We start from the raw sequence: 17,828 nt of genomic DNA, 5'->3' as shown, positions 1-17,828 counted from the left end.
ACTTTCATGTTTAACAGGTTATTAAAAACATTTAGTGATAAAGTTTGTTTAAGAGCAGCTTAATTCATAAAATAAAATTAAAATTAAATAAAAACAAACATGATTCCACAATGGAAACCCCTGAAAGGTTCTTCACAATAAAGCTCACAAAAAAGGGTTTTCTCATGATGTCATAGAAGAATGGGTTTGTTTTTTTTTAGTCTGAAGAACTTTTAAATAATCCAAAGAACATTGTTCTACTATGAAGAACAATTTGAGCAATGGCGAGATTCCACGGATGTTAAAGGTTTCTTCATGGAACCATTGATGCCAATAAAGAACCTCTATTTAGTTTTCTTCCCAGACAGCAACACACACTCTAAAAAACACTGGATTAAAAACAACCCAATTTGGGTTCTTTTCAACCCAAGAGCTGGGTAAATATAGGACAGAACACATGTTGGGTTAATTTTACCCAGCAAATTGGGTTGTTTATTTAACCCAGCAAACTGGCTTGATTTATTTTTACTAAAGTATTAGCTTTATTTTTTTTAATTTTTTTTACTTCATACATGAATTAATGTTAACTTAAATCCTCTAAACTTTTTTTAAATACTCCACACAACTGGTTTGCATGATAATTACTATATTTTTGATCATATTTTACAGTATAACATATTTTATATCATTTTAAAAATCATTCTTAAATTTAAGCTTGTTTAACAAATATTAGCAGTAAAAATTAAACAAGTAATTCATATATCTGACCCAGGATCCGGGTTACACAAAAACTACACTCTAAAAAATGCTGGGTTGTTTCAACCCAAATTTGGGTCAAATATGGACAAATCCAGCCGTTCGGCTACATTTTTAAATGACATTTTTAACCCAACGTTTGGGTTTGTCCATAGATATTTGACCCAAAATTGGGTTAAAACAACCCAGCATTTTTAGAGTGCTGAAAAGATAACCCAAAAAAACTGACCCAAAAGGCTCAACCCAGGATTTGGGTAGAAAAAATAACCCAGGATTTTTTTTAGAGTGTGGAATCCATCCGTCCACATTCTCCCGACACGATGTAGAATACGTGCAGAATGAGCCCACATCAGGAGTGCTTCACATTAGTTATGTTTCCTCATTAATTGCACAGCTTTAGGAGTCTACACTCTAAAAAAAAAAGCTGGGTTGTTTTAACCCAATTTTGGGTCAAATATGGACAAACCCAAACGTTGGGTAAAAAATGTGATTTAAAAATGTAACCCAACAGCTGGGTTTGTCCATAGATATTTGACCCAAAGTTGGTTTGAAACAACCCAGCACTTTTTTAGAGTGTAGAATAGCATGTCTTCTAACATGTTACACGACTGATTGAACATCCTCACCGTGTGTGTTTTCACCGTGTGTGTTTTTGACCGTGTGTGAAGCCTAATTAGCACAGGCTCACCTGGACTCTCGTTTGGACGGATCCGCGACCCCTGCCAGAGGATGTGCACCTTTGTGTTTATTTACTCCATCTGACACCGATGGAGAGTTTAATATCATCCCGTCAGAGGTTTGCCAAGGCCGGGATGCGACCCACCGCTCCAATATTCCCCGGCAGCAGCAGGCCGTCGTGATCCTGGCAGAGGAAGGTTAGCAAAGTTAAAACCTCTTACACCACGGCTCGCTGACCGGCCAACCGCAGCGGGAGGCTCGGTGTCCCACAGACTACTGTAGAAGAGGAGATCCGTCAATATCAGACCACAGTCGTGGAGACACCATCCTAGCAAACATCCCAGCAAGCAGGTTAGCGTTTAAAAGACGTCTAATAGCCGCCCAAACACAGCCCTGACGTCTAAAACAAGGCGACATTTGGGCTGTCAGGGAAACTTTAACAGACGTCTAAACCATCGCCCAAGAATAGAGTCATCAATTAGATAACAAAGAAATGAAACGACTAGTCTATTCTTGGCCGATGGTTTAGACGTCTATTAAACGTCAGGGCTGTGTTTGGACGGCTATTCGACGTCTTTTAAACGCTTGCTGGGATCCTTTCTTTCTTTCTTCTGTGGTTTACATTAAAGGCGTTTCGCTGGTTAGTGGTCCATATTTCTTGAACTGCCGCAAATTGAAGATTTTTTTTAAATGGAAAAACAAACGTATATTTTATAGATAATAAAAAGTGCTTTCAACAAAGACTGGGGAAAATGATTTAAGTCCCCCTGTAGTCAATAATCACATCCCTTAAAAATCATCTTTGATCACCAAAATGACTTATTTAAAGTTTTTTTCCTAGATAAAAAATAGAATGTAAATCGACACCCTTGCCTCATTTAGTATCCGTGGTTCTATGAATATGCAAATGAGCCCCGCCTCCACTCACTCACTCACTCAGCTCAGAGATCCACTGGTTGACGATCACACGTTGATCTGATTGGTTACAAGGTCGTTTGTGACGTCAGAAACACCAGCGATTTCAAACCGTGTGTTTGAGACTGTCTTTGGTTCACTGCAGTTTTAAGGAGGAAATACTCAGCAATGCTGTCGACTTATGAACTTACACAAGGTGTGTCTTAAAGCGTATTAAAAACACCACATACACATAAACAACATTAAAAACTGGATTTACACCACAGGGGGACTTTAAAAAACAGTATAAGGAGGACAATCTCAACTCAGAAAACAGTAATTGATGTGACTGATTAACTGAAAACAGTGACTGATTAACCCCATAGACACACACACACACACACACACATCAATTATTAAACGAATTCAATTCAACTATAAGCACTTTTATTACATTTTATTTAGCTTTTCTTGCACCTCAAAACTTACAAATCTGCTCTAAACTTGAACTTGCCTCGTTCGTTTTTTTTGTTCTTTGCAAAAGATGATTAACAAATCAAGCAACAGTCCTCTACTTCATTCTTGACCCATCAGTTCTATCTAATTATCCAATCTACCAAATTACTGTAAAGTACTGTTGCCTCCCAGCTTGTCTAGCTAAAAATAAATCCTCTTTGATATCTTTCAATCTGGTTTTTGCCCATGAAACGGCCTTTGATACCCTCTGTCATGGTTTATTTATGTCCCGCCTCTCGGATTTCCATTGTTGTTCTTCCTTGGTTTTCCTCCTATCTCTCTGGTAGACACTTTCACATTTCAGTCCAGGATTTTCGATCTACGAACCCAGACAGCAACGGTGTCGGCCCAGATCCGGCTCACATCTGGGCCGTGTGCAATCCACGTGTACCAGATGTGGGCCGACACTGTTCCCAGCATGCAATAGCCGTCATTTCTCCGTCTCGGTTAACTATAGACCCGATATAGTCCGGCTATGAGTAACACACTTCTAGCCAAAATAACCTTGAATGTCGGTTTTGCCAAAATAACTTGCGAGATGAAGGATATTCCGTCAACAGTGATTACAAGGTGTTTGGTTTCATTTCTTCACTCATTTCTTTGATATCTAATTGATGACTAGTCTATTCTTGGGCGATGGTTTAGACGTCTATTAAAGTTTCACTGACAGCCCAAATGTTGCTTTGTTTTAGGCTAGACGTCAGGTTGTGTTTGCACGGCTATTACTGTACACGTCTGTTAAATGCAGAATTGCTGTCCGGGAAGCAAGGTGTTCCCCAGGGATCCGTACTTGGTCCGTTATTATACCTCATCTACACACTACCTCCGGGGTCAGATTTTACATCGATCTTTCAATTCTACGCTGATGACATCTAACTCTATGTTATCTGGAAGCCTGCTCTATCCACTCAAATTGATAACTTTTCTGCTTGTATGAATGAAACGAAAGTTTAATGTATTTATATATTCAAAAATCTGCTGCAAGAAAACTCACATCTAATATATCGTATCAGGTACAAAATAATACTGCTCACTTTTAAATCGTTACTCTAATGACATGAGAGAGAGAGAACATCATGACAGAATTATGGAGTGTTTGGGAAACCTGTTGGAAAACAATCATTTTTGCGATAAAAAAAACGAAATATAACAGAATATAACATACAAGTATTTTAGAGAAGCATGTGTTTGGCTAAGCTTGTTTCTACCAATAAAAAATGTAAAAGGTTCTGAACTTTTATCTTACAATTCTGACTATATTTCTTGCAGTTGCATATAACTCACAACTCTCATTTCTTTCTATGAATTGAGTTATAAACTCGAAATTATGAAAGGTTATTTATATCTCGCAATTCTTACTATTTCTTGCTATTCCAAATGTATACACTGTGTTTTGTTAATTCAAAAACATTTGACAAATCGTTTGGTTAAACAGTAAACTAAGTTTACGTTTAAGTTTAAATTTATTAAAAGCAAAAAATAATAATAATAATGAGATATAAATTATAATTGTGAGAAAAAAGTCTGAATTGTGGGATGAAAAGTCATAATAACCTTCACCTTTCTTATTTTTTATTTCATGGAAACAAGCTTCTATTGTCACGAAGTTGTCTTGTTGAAACAGAAAACAGAAATTTTTCTTAATGACATTTAGAAAAATGTAGCATTGGTGCGTGATGATTCATATAATACGTTATGTGCTTAGTTAGATGTATTCATTTAAGCAGATTTAACGTGTTAGGCAGTGATTGGCTCTTGTGCTTTAATAATCACAATATTGCATGATCAGTTGACAATTCCACATTACTTAATTTTTTTAATTAAGCATGACGTTTATTTACTTAATAATTTTAAGGCAAAGGGTTTCCTAAAAAATTTTAAGTTAAGTCAACTGATCACTATTAACTAGATGTATTGGTTTAAGCAGACACAATGAACGTGTTAGGCAGAGATTGGAACTTGTGCTTTAATGATCACAATAATCTGATATGCAGATAATGCATGATGGATGTAAAGATAATCGTTCGCACGCTGGCCGTCCATGACCAGACTCACGGTGATATGATAACATGCCCATAAAGAGGAGCAGCTTTTGTTGATCTCGGCGTCCCGGCGGTGTCAAGATGCATTTCCTCTGAAGCAAGAGAGGAGCTTCACAGTGCTGCAATCTGGGCTCGCAAAACCCTTTGACACCGCAGTTTTAATTAAAATTACATTATGAGTAATCAAGCAGAAGACTAGGGAGGGGAGGAGGGATGGCTGGAGGTGAACCTCATCTCTACCAACATGCAATGGACCCACGCCATGCCACACTCACCAAAGATGTGCAACACAGACCTGGGTCTATAGGGTCATGTTTCAGCGTTGAGATAAGAGGGAAATGCACATCCGTTGAGGTTTTCATGGATGTTTGCGAATGCAATGCATAGTGAAATAATAATCAAAAACAATAAAACGGGTGAAAAATCCCATGCACATTAAAGGATCTAGAGATCAGAAAACGCCTAGAAATCAAGTCAGGTTTATTTCAATAGTGCTTTATACAGATTCAAAGCAGCTTTACAGTAATGAACGGGGAAATAACAGAATCATATATAGTTGCAAGCAGCAATTATGCACAATAAAGGCATGAGTTATGCAAGAGTTACGGCTTCATGAAACTGCAACAATGAGTGGCATTTTAGATTATTTTAGTCAAAGAAAGCAAGTTCGACCGAAAATATCGCATAATTGGTATCACTGTTCTCAGTATGACTCAAGAAATCTCAATAAAACAAGCAAAATGGATCAAAAGCATATTTTAAAGCTATAAGCTATTATGAATTTTGATCAGAATGTGGGGATGTCCTTCATGGCATTGTGCCGATGATAATGCAGTCATGAAATACAGCATTTTACAACAAAAGTCTAAATGGCTGTTAGCAAATATTGTGGATTATTCGACTCGATGTGCTGCACTGGATCAACAGACACCAATTTTATGATTTTCGCCCAAACCGTACAGAAGTTATTAATAGCTATTAAATAATAGTATCAAAAAAGTAGGATTGTTGAGCCAAGGAATCAGAGGAAACAATCATTTATGGTTGAAAAGCATTTATGTGAGTGCAACTTTGGACAGTTGGTGGCGCTAGAGGGATTGAGTTAGGGACTCCAGAATTGCAGTGGTTGATGTTCGGACTGTCCTCTATCGGTGTGCCAAATCTCACAACTTTTAACAATACGGTTCTATGGGCGGCCATAGACTTAAGAGCAGAAGAAGAAGAAGAAGAAGAAATCTGACGGATGATGCAAACCTCATCAATATCAGACACAATATTCAACAGATAAACAATATATACGGTCAAGCAAATCTCAACTGCTTGCATTGTTTGCATCATTGTTTGCAAAATTATCGTCAAACTCTAATCTGATAAGAAGCTTAAGATTATTTTAAATTGGTGAAGCACTTATTTTATGGTATTTTACTTAAATTTATATTTGTACTGTTGTTAGTTTTTATGATTTTTTTATTAATATTGTAAAGCACATTGGACAATGTAAATTGTATTTAATTGCGCTATATAAATAAATTGCCATTGCCATTTCCAAGTGTGACTATAAGGCATGAACATATTAAGATATTATAAACACAACATCATGATTTTCTGTAAAGCTGCTTAAACAATGTGAACGTGCTCCACAAACACTGACGCTAATATGCAGAGGTTCAGAGCTGGAAATGCCAGAGCTCTTGTGTCTTTGATTTAGTTTTGGAGCCGATCTTCGCAGGTCGAGTGCGATCACGGGAGCAGGTGTGTTAGATTCACTGTGACACGACTCAACATCAAACCGCAGATAAAGACGACACGTCTGAAGCCTCCGGTCCTTCACACACGTTCTCCAGGCCTGGGACTCGACACCGGCTCCCTGAAGCCCTCTCGCTTTACAAACACTCAAAACAATCGCAGCTTTCCAGGAAATGTCTAATATCTAGTGTAATATCTGTTTCCAGGAAAACTGCACCTGTCCTCGCCTTTTATTTCCTGCGTTATGAGTCATAAACGGTAAAAAACTGTAACATGAAAAAGCGGTAACACTTTATAATGCATTAGGTAACAAATGAGGACATTTAATAACCTTTGTTCATGTTAGTTCACTAGTAGTGCTAACGTTAACAGATTTTGATATTAAAAACGCATTAGTAAATGTTGAGATTAATAAATGCTGTATTGATGGTAACGCTTCCTTTTACAGTACAGTACTTTCAGTGTACTTACCTAGAAAGTACTGGCTAATATAAGGTAAGTACGGTTCAGGGTTAGTTATTACCCAGTAATTGTAATTACTATAATAAGTACATGGGTAACAGGACTGTAAAAGGAAGCGTTACCGTATTGTTCATGTTAACTAAATAGCTATAAAACCTTACTGTTAAGTGTTACCAAAGCCTTTGTTTCTGTAAATATTGTAAATAATTGTGAATATACTGTTTGTCAATATTGGGAACGATTAAAATTATACTGGTTATATGATATTATATGATATAAAACAACAGAAATAGCAAATAAATCAGGTGAGAATGAAAAACTGTAACACTTTACAACAAGGATCCATTTTTTAACACTAGATTATTTAACTCCTAAAGCCTTTATTAATCTTAGCTAATGTTAATTTCAACATTATTCAAATCAAAAGGTTCATCTGTTATAATTATTATTTACTGGACCTGAGCAAACATGCACTGATGTTATGAAAGATTAATAAATACTGCATTGCTCACTGATAATGTTATTAATGCATTTACTAATGGCACCTTTTTGTGATGTTTTCCCAAACAAACATAATATAATCAGTCCAGTCAAAACATTCAGATTATTCAGTCTTTTGAATATCAAATGCTAAAACCAAAAACTGCACCTGTCGTTGCCTATTATGAGTCATAAACGGTAAAAAACTAAATCATTAACATGAAAAAGCGGTAACACTTTATAATACATTAAGTAACAAATAAGGAATATATTTTTTTATAGCATTTAATAACCTTTGTTAATGTTATGTTCATGTTAGTTCACGGTGCATTAACTGATGTTGACAGATTTTTATATTAAAAATGTATAGGTAAATGTAGAGATTAATAAATGCTGTGTAAGTATTGTTCATGTTAACACTAGTTACCCAATGAAACCAAAATATTTTGTTTCAAGAATGATGTCACTTTAAATATTGTAATAATTGTGAATATTCTGTACGTCAATATTACGATACAAAACAGCAGAAATAGCAAATTAGGTGAGAAAGAAAAACTGTAACACTTTACAACAAGGATCCACTAGTTAACTACATTAGTTCAAATTAATTCGATTTGCAAATATGTTGTCTTTTGAATATCAAATGCTAAACCCAAATAACAAGCATAAAACATGCCAGTGTTTTAGCAAAGCATGCTCTTGGTTCAGAACTGAAATAGAAATGACAGAAATGTTAATATGACATCCATTTTCTCCCAAAAATGTCAAAAAGATACAAAGACTCCTGGGTTTGTGCTTGAGGCCACTCACCGAAATAATTATGAGCTCCATAAAAGCCCCTCCGTAAAAAAGTGGCAGAAACCACCAGGAGAAAAGGATCGAACAAAATTACTTTCTCTGCCTGTGCTTTATGTGCTTTAATAAGAGCCGGCGTCAGAGGGCCTTCTTCAGCAGGAGCCCGAGCTCGTCCATTCAGACGCTGTGTTTTCTGTATTCATTAAGAGAGAAAGATCTGCTCTCGGCTCCACATATCACAGTTTCCCTTCATTACATGCTGGAGCTCACCTGTGTTAAAAGAAGAGGAAGAGGAGGAAGAACGCGTGGCTTTGAATGGGATCGTGCACACGAGACAGACGCTCTCAGAATCCATTCTGCTCTGGGCTCTTATACAGTTCTTTATGTGTTTCTCTCTCACACACACACTCTCCTCAGAGAGGTTAATTACTGCGCGGAGAAGTTTGGACCCGCTGAGCAGAAACGCTTCGGTCCGACAGACAAAAGGCCGAACGCAAAGGTCTGCGCAGAACAGAAGACGCGCGGCTCTAATGAAGCTCGTGGGGTGGAAAAGCATTTGCTTTCATGTTTTGGTCAAATGTGCTTGATGATGTTTAGATGACAGCGGAGAGGAACAAACATGTGTTCCCATTGAGTTATTTATGATGTTCTCTGAAGGTGCCATTTTTTTAATGTTTCTTATTAAAAAATGAAAAAGTTTCATTTTAAGGGAACGTTCCATTTCGTCATTTTGCAAATATTACTTTTTTAATGTTTATTTTATTTTTTAACGTTACTTTTGAACATTCGGAAACAAGTAGTTACATTTAAAAATGTTGCAAACATTGAACGTTACTTTTGAACCGTTACTTTTAAAACGTTACTTTTAAAACATTACTTTTGGAACGTTACTTTTAAACCGTTACTTTTGGAACGTTACTTTTGGAACGTTGCTTTTGGAACGTTACTTTTGAACCGTTACTTTTAAAACGTTGCTTTTGGAATGTTACTTTTGGAACGTTACTTTTGAACATTCTGAAAAAGTAGTTACATTTAACTACTGTTACAAATGTTGCAAACATTGAATGTTACTTTTAAAACGTTGCTTTTGGAATGTTACTTTTGGAACGTTACTTTTGAACGCTCTGAAACAAGTAGTTACATTTAAAAATGTCGCAAACATTGAACGTTACTTTTGAACTATCACTTTACTTTTGGAACGTTGCTTTTGGAACGTTACTTTTGAACCGTTACTTTTAAAACGTTGCTTTTGGAATGTTACTTTTGGAACGTTACTTTTGAACATTCTGAAAAAGTAGTTACATTTAACTACTGTTACAAATGTTGCAAACATTGAATGTTACTTTTAAAACGTTGCTTTTGGAATGTTACTTTTGGAACGTTACTTTTGAACGCTCTGAAACAAGTAGTTACATTTAAAAATGTCGCAAACATTGAACGTTACTTTTGAACTATCACTTTTGAAACGTTACTTTAGAACCGATACTTTTGAAACGTTACTTTAGAACCGTTATTTTTAAAACGTTACTTTTGAACCGTTACTTTTAAAACGTTACTTTAGAACCGTTTCTTTTTGAATCGTTACTTTTGAACCGTTACTTTTAAAACGTTACTTTTAAAACGTTACTTTTGGAACGTTGCTTTTGGAATGTTACTTTTGGAACGTTGCTTTTGGAATGTTACTTTTGGAACGTTACTTTTGAACGCTCTGAAACAAGTAGTTACATTTAAAAATGTCGCAAACATTGAACGTTACTTTTGAACTATCACTTTTGAAACGTTACTTTAGAACCGATACTTTTGAAACGTTACTTTAGAACCGTTATTTTTAAAACGTTACTTTTGAACCGTTACTTTTAAAACGTTACTTTAGAACCGTTTCTTTTTGAATCGTTACTTTTGAACCGTTACTTTTAAAACGTTACTTTTAAAACGTTACTTTTGGAACGTTGCTTTTGGAATGTTACTTTTGGAACGTTACTTTTGAACGTTCTGAAAAAGTAGTTACATTTAAAAATGTTGCAAACATTGAATGTTACTTTTGAAACGTTACTTTTGAACCGTTACTTTTAAAACGTTACTTTTGAACGTTCTGAAACAAGTAGTTACATTTAAAAATGTCGCAAACATTGAACGTTACTTTTGAACTGTCACTTTTGAAACGTTACTTTAGAACCGATACTTTTGAAACGTTACTTTAGAACCGTTATTTTTAAAACGTTACTTTTGAACCGTTACTTTTAAAAGGTTACTTTTGAACTGTTACTTTTGAAACGTTACTTTTGAACCGTTACTTTTAAAACGTTGCTTTTGGAACGTTACTTTTGAACGCTCTGAAACAAGTAGTTACATTTAAAAATGTTGCAAACATTGAACGTTACTTTTGAACTGTCACTTTTGAAACGTTACTTTAGAACCGATACTTTTGAAACGTTACTTTAGAACCGTTATTTTTAAAACATTACTTTTGAACCGTTACTTTTAAAACGTTACTTTAGAACCGTTTCTTTTTGAATCGTTACTTTTGAACCGTTACTTTTAAAACGTTACTTTTAAAACGTTACTTTTAAAACGTTACTTTTGGAACGTTGCTTTTGGAATGTTACTTTTGGAACGTTACTTTTGAACGTTCTGAAAAAGTAGTTACATTTAAAAATGTTGCAAACATTGAATGTTACTTTTGAAACGTTACTTTTGAACCGTTACTTTTAAAACGTTACTTTTGAACGTTCTGAAACAAGTAGTTACATTTAAAAATGTCGCAAACATTGAACGTTACTTTTGAACTGTCACTTTTGAAACGTTACTTTAGAACCGATACTTTTGAAACGTTACTTTAGAACCGTTATTTTTAAAACGTTACTTTTGAACCGTTACTTTTAAAACGTTACTTTTGAACTGTTACTTTTGAAACGTTACTTTTGAACCGTTACTTTTAAAACGTTGCTTTTGGAACGTTACTTTTGAACGCTCTGAAACAAGTAGTTACATTTAAAAATGTCGCAAACATTGAACGTTACTTTTGAACTGTCACTTTTGAAACGTTACTTTAGAACCGATACTTTTGAAACGTTACTTTAGAACCGTTATTTTTAAAACGTTACTTTTGAACCGTTACTTTTAAAACGTTACTTTTGAAACGTTACTTTTGAACCGTTACTGTTAAAACGTTAATTTTGAAACGTTACTTTTGAACATTCGGAAACAAGTAGTTACATTTGAAAATGTTGCAAACATTGAACGTTACTTTTGAAACGTTACTTTTAAACCGTTACTTTTAAAACGTTACTTTTAAACCGCTACTTTTAAAACGTTACTTTTAAAACGTTACTTTTAAAACGTTACTTATGAACTGTTACTTTTGAACGTTCTGAAACAAGTAGTTACATTTATAAATTTGGCAAACATTGAACGTTACTTTTGAAAAAAATTGTTGGACGAATGTCCAATTGAAACATTTCCTGAACCATGTATAAATTTGCAAATATCATATATTTGTGCAAACGTTTTGAGAATGTTATTAAAGACCAGATAAATTTGAACAAACAAAAAGTAAAAAATATTGCATTACTAATTAGTTTCTAAATCCCATATCAACCTTAAACAATAAAAGTTAATGTAGTTAATACATTATCCAATGTTAACTAGTGGAACCTTATTGTAAAGTGTAACCAAATAATAATGAATGATGTTCATGTCATTCCAAACCTGGTATAACTGGTACAGTAAGTCCACAGGAAAAACTAACATCCTAGAGGTTTGGAACAACATTGGAGTGAGAATAATATGTTGTTTTTTGGGTGAAATGTTCCTGTAAAGCTGTTTTCCTCTTTAATCTCAGGCTTAAGGCAGGAAAACGGCACTTTTAGCCTCGTTTCTCTCTTCACTGCCACTTTCTATCGCTCAAGGTTTTGCCAGTTAAACGTAAGTGAATCCAGTGGTTTTGACAGACCTGAACACACACAGAAACAGAAGCGGAAGGTCGAATCTGCCTCGAGGACGGCGACCATGACCTTACACACATCTGCAAGAAAGCACAGAGAAGATGGAAAGCATGTTTTCTCAAAATAAAAACTCTCTTCATTCATTAGATTTGTATTAAAAGATACAAATAAAAACATATTTATCGTTATTTTAACATACCATTGAATGACAAAACAGATCTAAAACACTGACATCTTTACACAACACAAATCATTGCTTCTCGTTCACTATTAAACCGATTCGTAGAGACTCGCCAACGAACAGGGAACGTTCTGGCAAGGTTCTCTCAAAGTTATGAACAAATGTTCTTACAGTAACATTCATAGAACATTCATTCAGCGTTATCTGGTCTTTAATAATGTTCTCAAAACAGTAGCACAAAAACATTATTATTATTTATGTTTTCGTGACATAGTCAGAGGTGTTTCTCTGTTTGTTTTAGGATTAAAATCTTCATTGAAGTATAAAAGCAAAAGGTCATCATGCGTTACAGTGATTTTACCAGTAAATCTGCAATACCTGTGATTTTGTAAAGTGATTAAACAAGCATTGTTTAGCTGGAAAAATAAAAGGTGATTAAAGTGTGTTTCTTCCATAACAGTGTAGGCTAAATCAAGGAAAAATAACAATGCATTCTGAAATGATTAGACAAGCAGTCGCAGACAGACTATACAAATGACTGAACTTTTGATGAAGTGAAGATGATACCGTAAGATTGTCATTATAGGAGAAACTGATGTTCTAGTCACGCTTGATATTTGATTCATGATGCATTTCTGCGCTGCAACTACAGAAATCGGATTAATTACCTCTGGCTTAAGTTTGTGAAGATAAAGAGCTTACAAAATACCTCTGGGAAAGTGATTAACCACAGAAACAATAAATCAATCAATGACTCAAATGAAGCTCAACTATATTCAGTGTGCTGGAATGCTAATAAATCAACGAACTTGTGCTAAATTGTTTTTCACGAAGTGACACGAGACTCCCGCTGGATTTGTGGAAATCGCCCCGCCCCTTTTTACAGTGTCGTGTTTTGAATGAAACATTAGTGCACTTACTGAATACTGCACAATATAACCCATAATTCGGTGTATTATATTCTGGAATTGACATATAATGCAACAAAGGTTTCAAATATTAGCTACACATATTCACATATTTGTACTGAAGATTTTCAGTCCTGCACGAACGAACTCAGTTCAATTTGAAACTCCAATACAGGATGGGACAATATCCATATAATATAGATATACTTTGATGTTACAAATGCATGTGAAAATACTGCTGTTGGGGGGAAAGTGCACTATACTAAATGTCAAACTAACACATAAAACTAGTTTAGAGCGGCTTGCCCTCCGGCCAGATGCATGTGCTGTTTCACGAGTTCACATCTACATATAATTATTATGGTAAAGGTTATGCGTACTTGGCGTGCTGTCCGGGTGGAGGGCTCCGAGCTCGGAATTTTTTGCCCGAACCCAGAGTACTCCCCCGTTGGTAAGAGTAGATGGAACTATAGATGGAACTAAAAGTGAGGAGATGGGGTGGAGGTGGGATGCTAATAAACTGTCAAGGAACAAAGGTGGGTTCCGCTGTTATTTATCTTGTCCTGAGTTGATTACTGATTGATCTCCACTTGTGCTGATTGGGGTAATTATCTGCACCTGCTCCTCCCGAACCTTGTTAAAATAAAACATCATTTAATGCATTTGAGTGTATGTGTTTACAAGACCAATGATTTACTAAATACGGAAAAGTTGCGTTTTTCTCGTACAGACGACAACATTGTCAAAATGAACCCGTTCACACAGATCGCAAAAACGATTTAAAAAGCTGTATTCTGCTGCCATGCCAGTAGTTGGCGATGTCAATCTGTAAATGCACATGCCATCACCATTTTCACAGATTTGTGTTTTTGTAGTTTAGGTACATGGAGACAAAAACCTGCACTTGAAACCCGTTTCCAAAGGTTTGCGTTTTCAAGCCCACACAAAGCTTAAATGAGTGGCCAAAAAGCATTACAAAAAAAATTTGTTGAAAACGTTGTCATATTTGTATCTGTAGCAGTGAATGTCCTTGCTAAAATGCCTTCGCTTTTGTATGGAAGCTTGTTTACGCCACTGAATAAAAAAAAATAATAATAATAATTGCGACTTTGTATCTGACAATTGCGAGATATGAAGTCAGAATTGTGAGAAATAAAGTCGCAATTGCGAGATATAAAGTCGCAATTCTTAGAAATAAAGTCGCAATTGCGATATAAAGTCGCAATTCTGAGAAATGAAGTCGCAATAGCGAGACATAAAGTCGCAATTATGAGAAAAAAAGTCGCAATTGCGAGAAAAAAATACAGAATTGCGACTTTTCTGACTTTTCTCACAATTCTGACTTTTCTCAGAATTGTGAGATATAAACTAGCAATTGCGAGTTATCAGGCCAATTCTAAGGGGGAAAAAAGACTAACTTTTTCCCCTCAGAATAGTTTATATCACGCAATTCTGACTTTGTAACACGCAATTGCGACTTTATATCAATCAATTCTGACTTTATATCTCGTAATTCTGACTTTATATCATGCAATTCTGACTTTGTAACAAGCAATTGCAACTTTATATCAATCAATTCTGACTTCATATCTCGCAATTCTGACTTTACAACACGCAATTGCGACTTTATTTCACGCAATTCTGACTTTATAACCTGCAATTGTGACTTTATATCAATAAATTCTGACTTTATATCTCGCAATTCTGACTTTACAACACGCAATTGCGACTTTATATCACGCAATTCTGACTTTATAACCTGCAATTGTGACTTTATATCAATAAATTCTGACTTTATATCTCGCAATTCTGACTTTATAACACGCAATTGCGGTTTTATATCACGGAATTCTGACTTTATAACCTGCAATTCTGAGAAATAAAGTCAGAATTGCGAGATGTAAATTCGCAATTGTGAGAAAAAAAGTCAGAATTGTGAGATAAAAAGTCGCAATTACCTTTTTTATTTTTCATTCTGTGGCGGAAACAAGCTTCCATACTTTTGGGCATGTCTATAGTGGTTTAATCTGTTTTTTTCCCCAACAATACAATCATCACAGATACAAGCTTTGATAGCCTGTAGCCCTATGTAAAGACAAGCTGTCAATTTTATACATATGTAAACCCAGCCAGTACAATCACAATGAAAGCATCCAAACTGCAATTACACACAGTATATGTAACAACTGCAAAGCGTCCAATGTGTAAACAATGGCGTTTTTTTAAACGCTCAAAACAGACGTATCTGTTTTTCGCGTTATATTTGCATCGAGGTCGAGAACTACCCAACCTTTGACGCTCTCGGCCGTTCTCAACGCTTTCTCCGTTCCGCGGTCGATCCCACAACGCACCGCGCGAGCGTGAAGCTCAACTTCCATAGGAATGAATTTAAAACACTCGTTCCGCTCCGCGCCATTAGATATAGACTATAACGGTTCCTTTATTCAGCGAATTTTTGCGGGCGAAATCCAGTCATTCCAACAGAAATCTGTTGGGGAGTTTCAGACGACAACAATGGTGGTCAAAAAATTCACAATCAAGATTTGCTCAGGTTCATATGGAAGCTTGTTCCCGCCACAGAATAAAACATTTTAAAAGATAATTGCGACTTTTTGATCAATGATCAATGCAGAACAGAGTGGACCACCCACGCACACAATGACACACACACACACACACATACACACACACATAGAGAGAAGTGCAGTTCACTCAAAGTCAGCTTTAGTGTGCTTGTGCAGTTTATATAGCAAGTCTAGGGTGTTGGCTGAAACTAACAAATGGAATAACAATTTCATATAGGAAAGAAATGAGACAGTCAGATTAGCTGAAAGAGTCCATAGAGAGACAAACAATTCCATTCCTTATTACACCATATATGCAACGTTGCTCCTTATGGATAATGACTAGCACATGTCTTACAAGCGTGTGGCTAAACAGGGTGTACAAGAAATGATTAGATAGACAGAAAAGGAGAGGCAAACATATTTATCCTATCACATCCTCCAAGAGTCCATATTTAATTAGACAAAGCATTTGGGAATACGCATATAAAATGGAAACCGATCCCTCTTACATAAGTCAATTAGTATCTTTAACAGTATTGTTATATTCTTTACAAGTGGATGTATTCATTTGTTTGCTTTAGAGGGGTGTCATGTACAAAATGATGCTAACAGGATCTAATTAGCAGATGCAAATGAGGAAAGCCGGAGTATTCGCAGAGAAGCAGAAGAGAGGCTCTGTGGGAAAGCTGGAACGGTTCGGATTACCAACGGCCCCCACGCTGGGGACCAAATGTGATGGTCCGCTCCTGCTGTTGTTCTTTACATGAGACAGGAGCAGACCATAAATATAGACGTGGGGGGCGAAAAGGGAGGGTCAAAAAGGGGCTTGACCTTCTGGCGTCCAAATACTCACCCAATTTTATATCCGTCAGTCTGTCGATTTCTCATCGCAGTCTGGAAGCGTTCATCCCTGTATCGGCCGTGTTTTCGGTTGCTGTTAGTTGGTGGGAAAATGATGCAAGCAAACTGCTAAAGAGAAGGTAGAGGCTTGAAAAACAAACTGAGTTGCATTTTAAGCATCATATTGCTGTGTATCTGGCAGCACTCGGACCTTCTGCTCTCGCAAAACGCCTCTGCCAAGACATTGGTGCCGAGGTCACGGGCTCTTTCCCCCCACATGGAAACTACAGGGAAGAGTGGCATCGGGACAGAAAGGACCCTTTAGACGTGTCAAAAAGAAAGCGCAGGGGAAGCGAGTATTTGAGCAAACTCCCCACTGTCTGCTGCCCTTAACGCTCTGGCAGCGAGTTCAACCTTCATTATATCGGGCTCTGCGATATACTGAGCATTCATGCATTTGGCAGACGCTTTTGTCAGAAGATACTTACATTGCATTCAAGATGTACACTTGATCAGTTCATGCATTCGCTGGGAATCGAACCCAGAGACTAAAGATATTAAGTATCAAAATTATGGTTTATGCTCGAAATGAGAAAATGGAGTAAAACATTTTTTATCTTGTTTTCCCTTTGGATTAAGTTTATTTTTTTGTCACTTGATCAGTTCATGCATTCGCTAGAAATCGAACACAGAATGATTGAAAATATTAAGTATCAAAATTATGGTTTATGCTTGAAATGAGAAAATGGAGTTTAAAAAAATCTTGTTTTCCCTTTGGATTAAGTTTATTTTTTGTCACTTGATCAGTTCATGCATTCGCTTGGAATCGAACCCAGAGTGACTGAAAATATTAAGTATCAAAATTATGGTTTATGCTTGAAATGAGAAAATGGAGTAAAAAAAATGTATCTTGTTTTCCCTTTGGATTAAGTTTATTTTTTTGTCACTTGATCAGTTCATGCATTCGCTGGGAATCGAACCCAGAATGACTGAAAATATTAAGTATCAAAATAATGGGTTATGCTTGAAATGAGAAATTG

At 35.9% G+C, this 17,828-nt stretch overlaps 1 long non-coding RNA gene across 3 annotated transcripts; it reads right to left on the bottom strand.

Annotated features, from left to right (window-relative positions):
• Positions 1-1,306: 1,306 nt before the first annotated feature.
• LOC130078185 (uncharacterized) lies at positions 1,307-17,237 on the bottom strand. 3 transcript variants are annotated; one of them, XR_008805899.1, is made up of 4 exons: positions 17,000-17,237; positions 16,802-16,917; positions 12,301-12,372; positions 1,307-1,597 (listed from the first exon to the last, which is right to left on the bottom strand). It is a non-coding gene; the product is annotated as an uncharacterized LOC130078185 (long non-coding RNA). The 3 variants fall into 3 exon arrangements; XR_008805900.1 differs by having other exon boundaries at positions 16,802-16,914; XR_008805898.1 differs by having other exon boundaries at positions 16,802-17,237.
• Between the last annotated feature and the right edge of the window lie 591 nt (positions 17,238-17,828).

Source organism: Rhinichthys klamathensis, unplaced genomic scaffold (assembly GCF_029890125.1).
Source record: "Rhinichthys klamathensis goyatoka isolate OS25496 unplaced genomic scaffold, OSU_Roscu_1.1 h1tg000828l_1, whole genome shotgun sequence".
NCBI lineage: Eukaryota > Metazoa > Chordata > Actinopteri > Cypriniformes > Leuciscidae > Rhinichthys > Rhinichthys klamathensis.
Note: the sequence above shows the minus strand (reverse complement) of the source record. Positions and strands in the feature narration are given on the sequence as shown.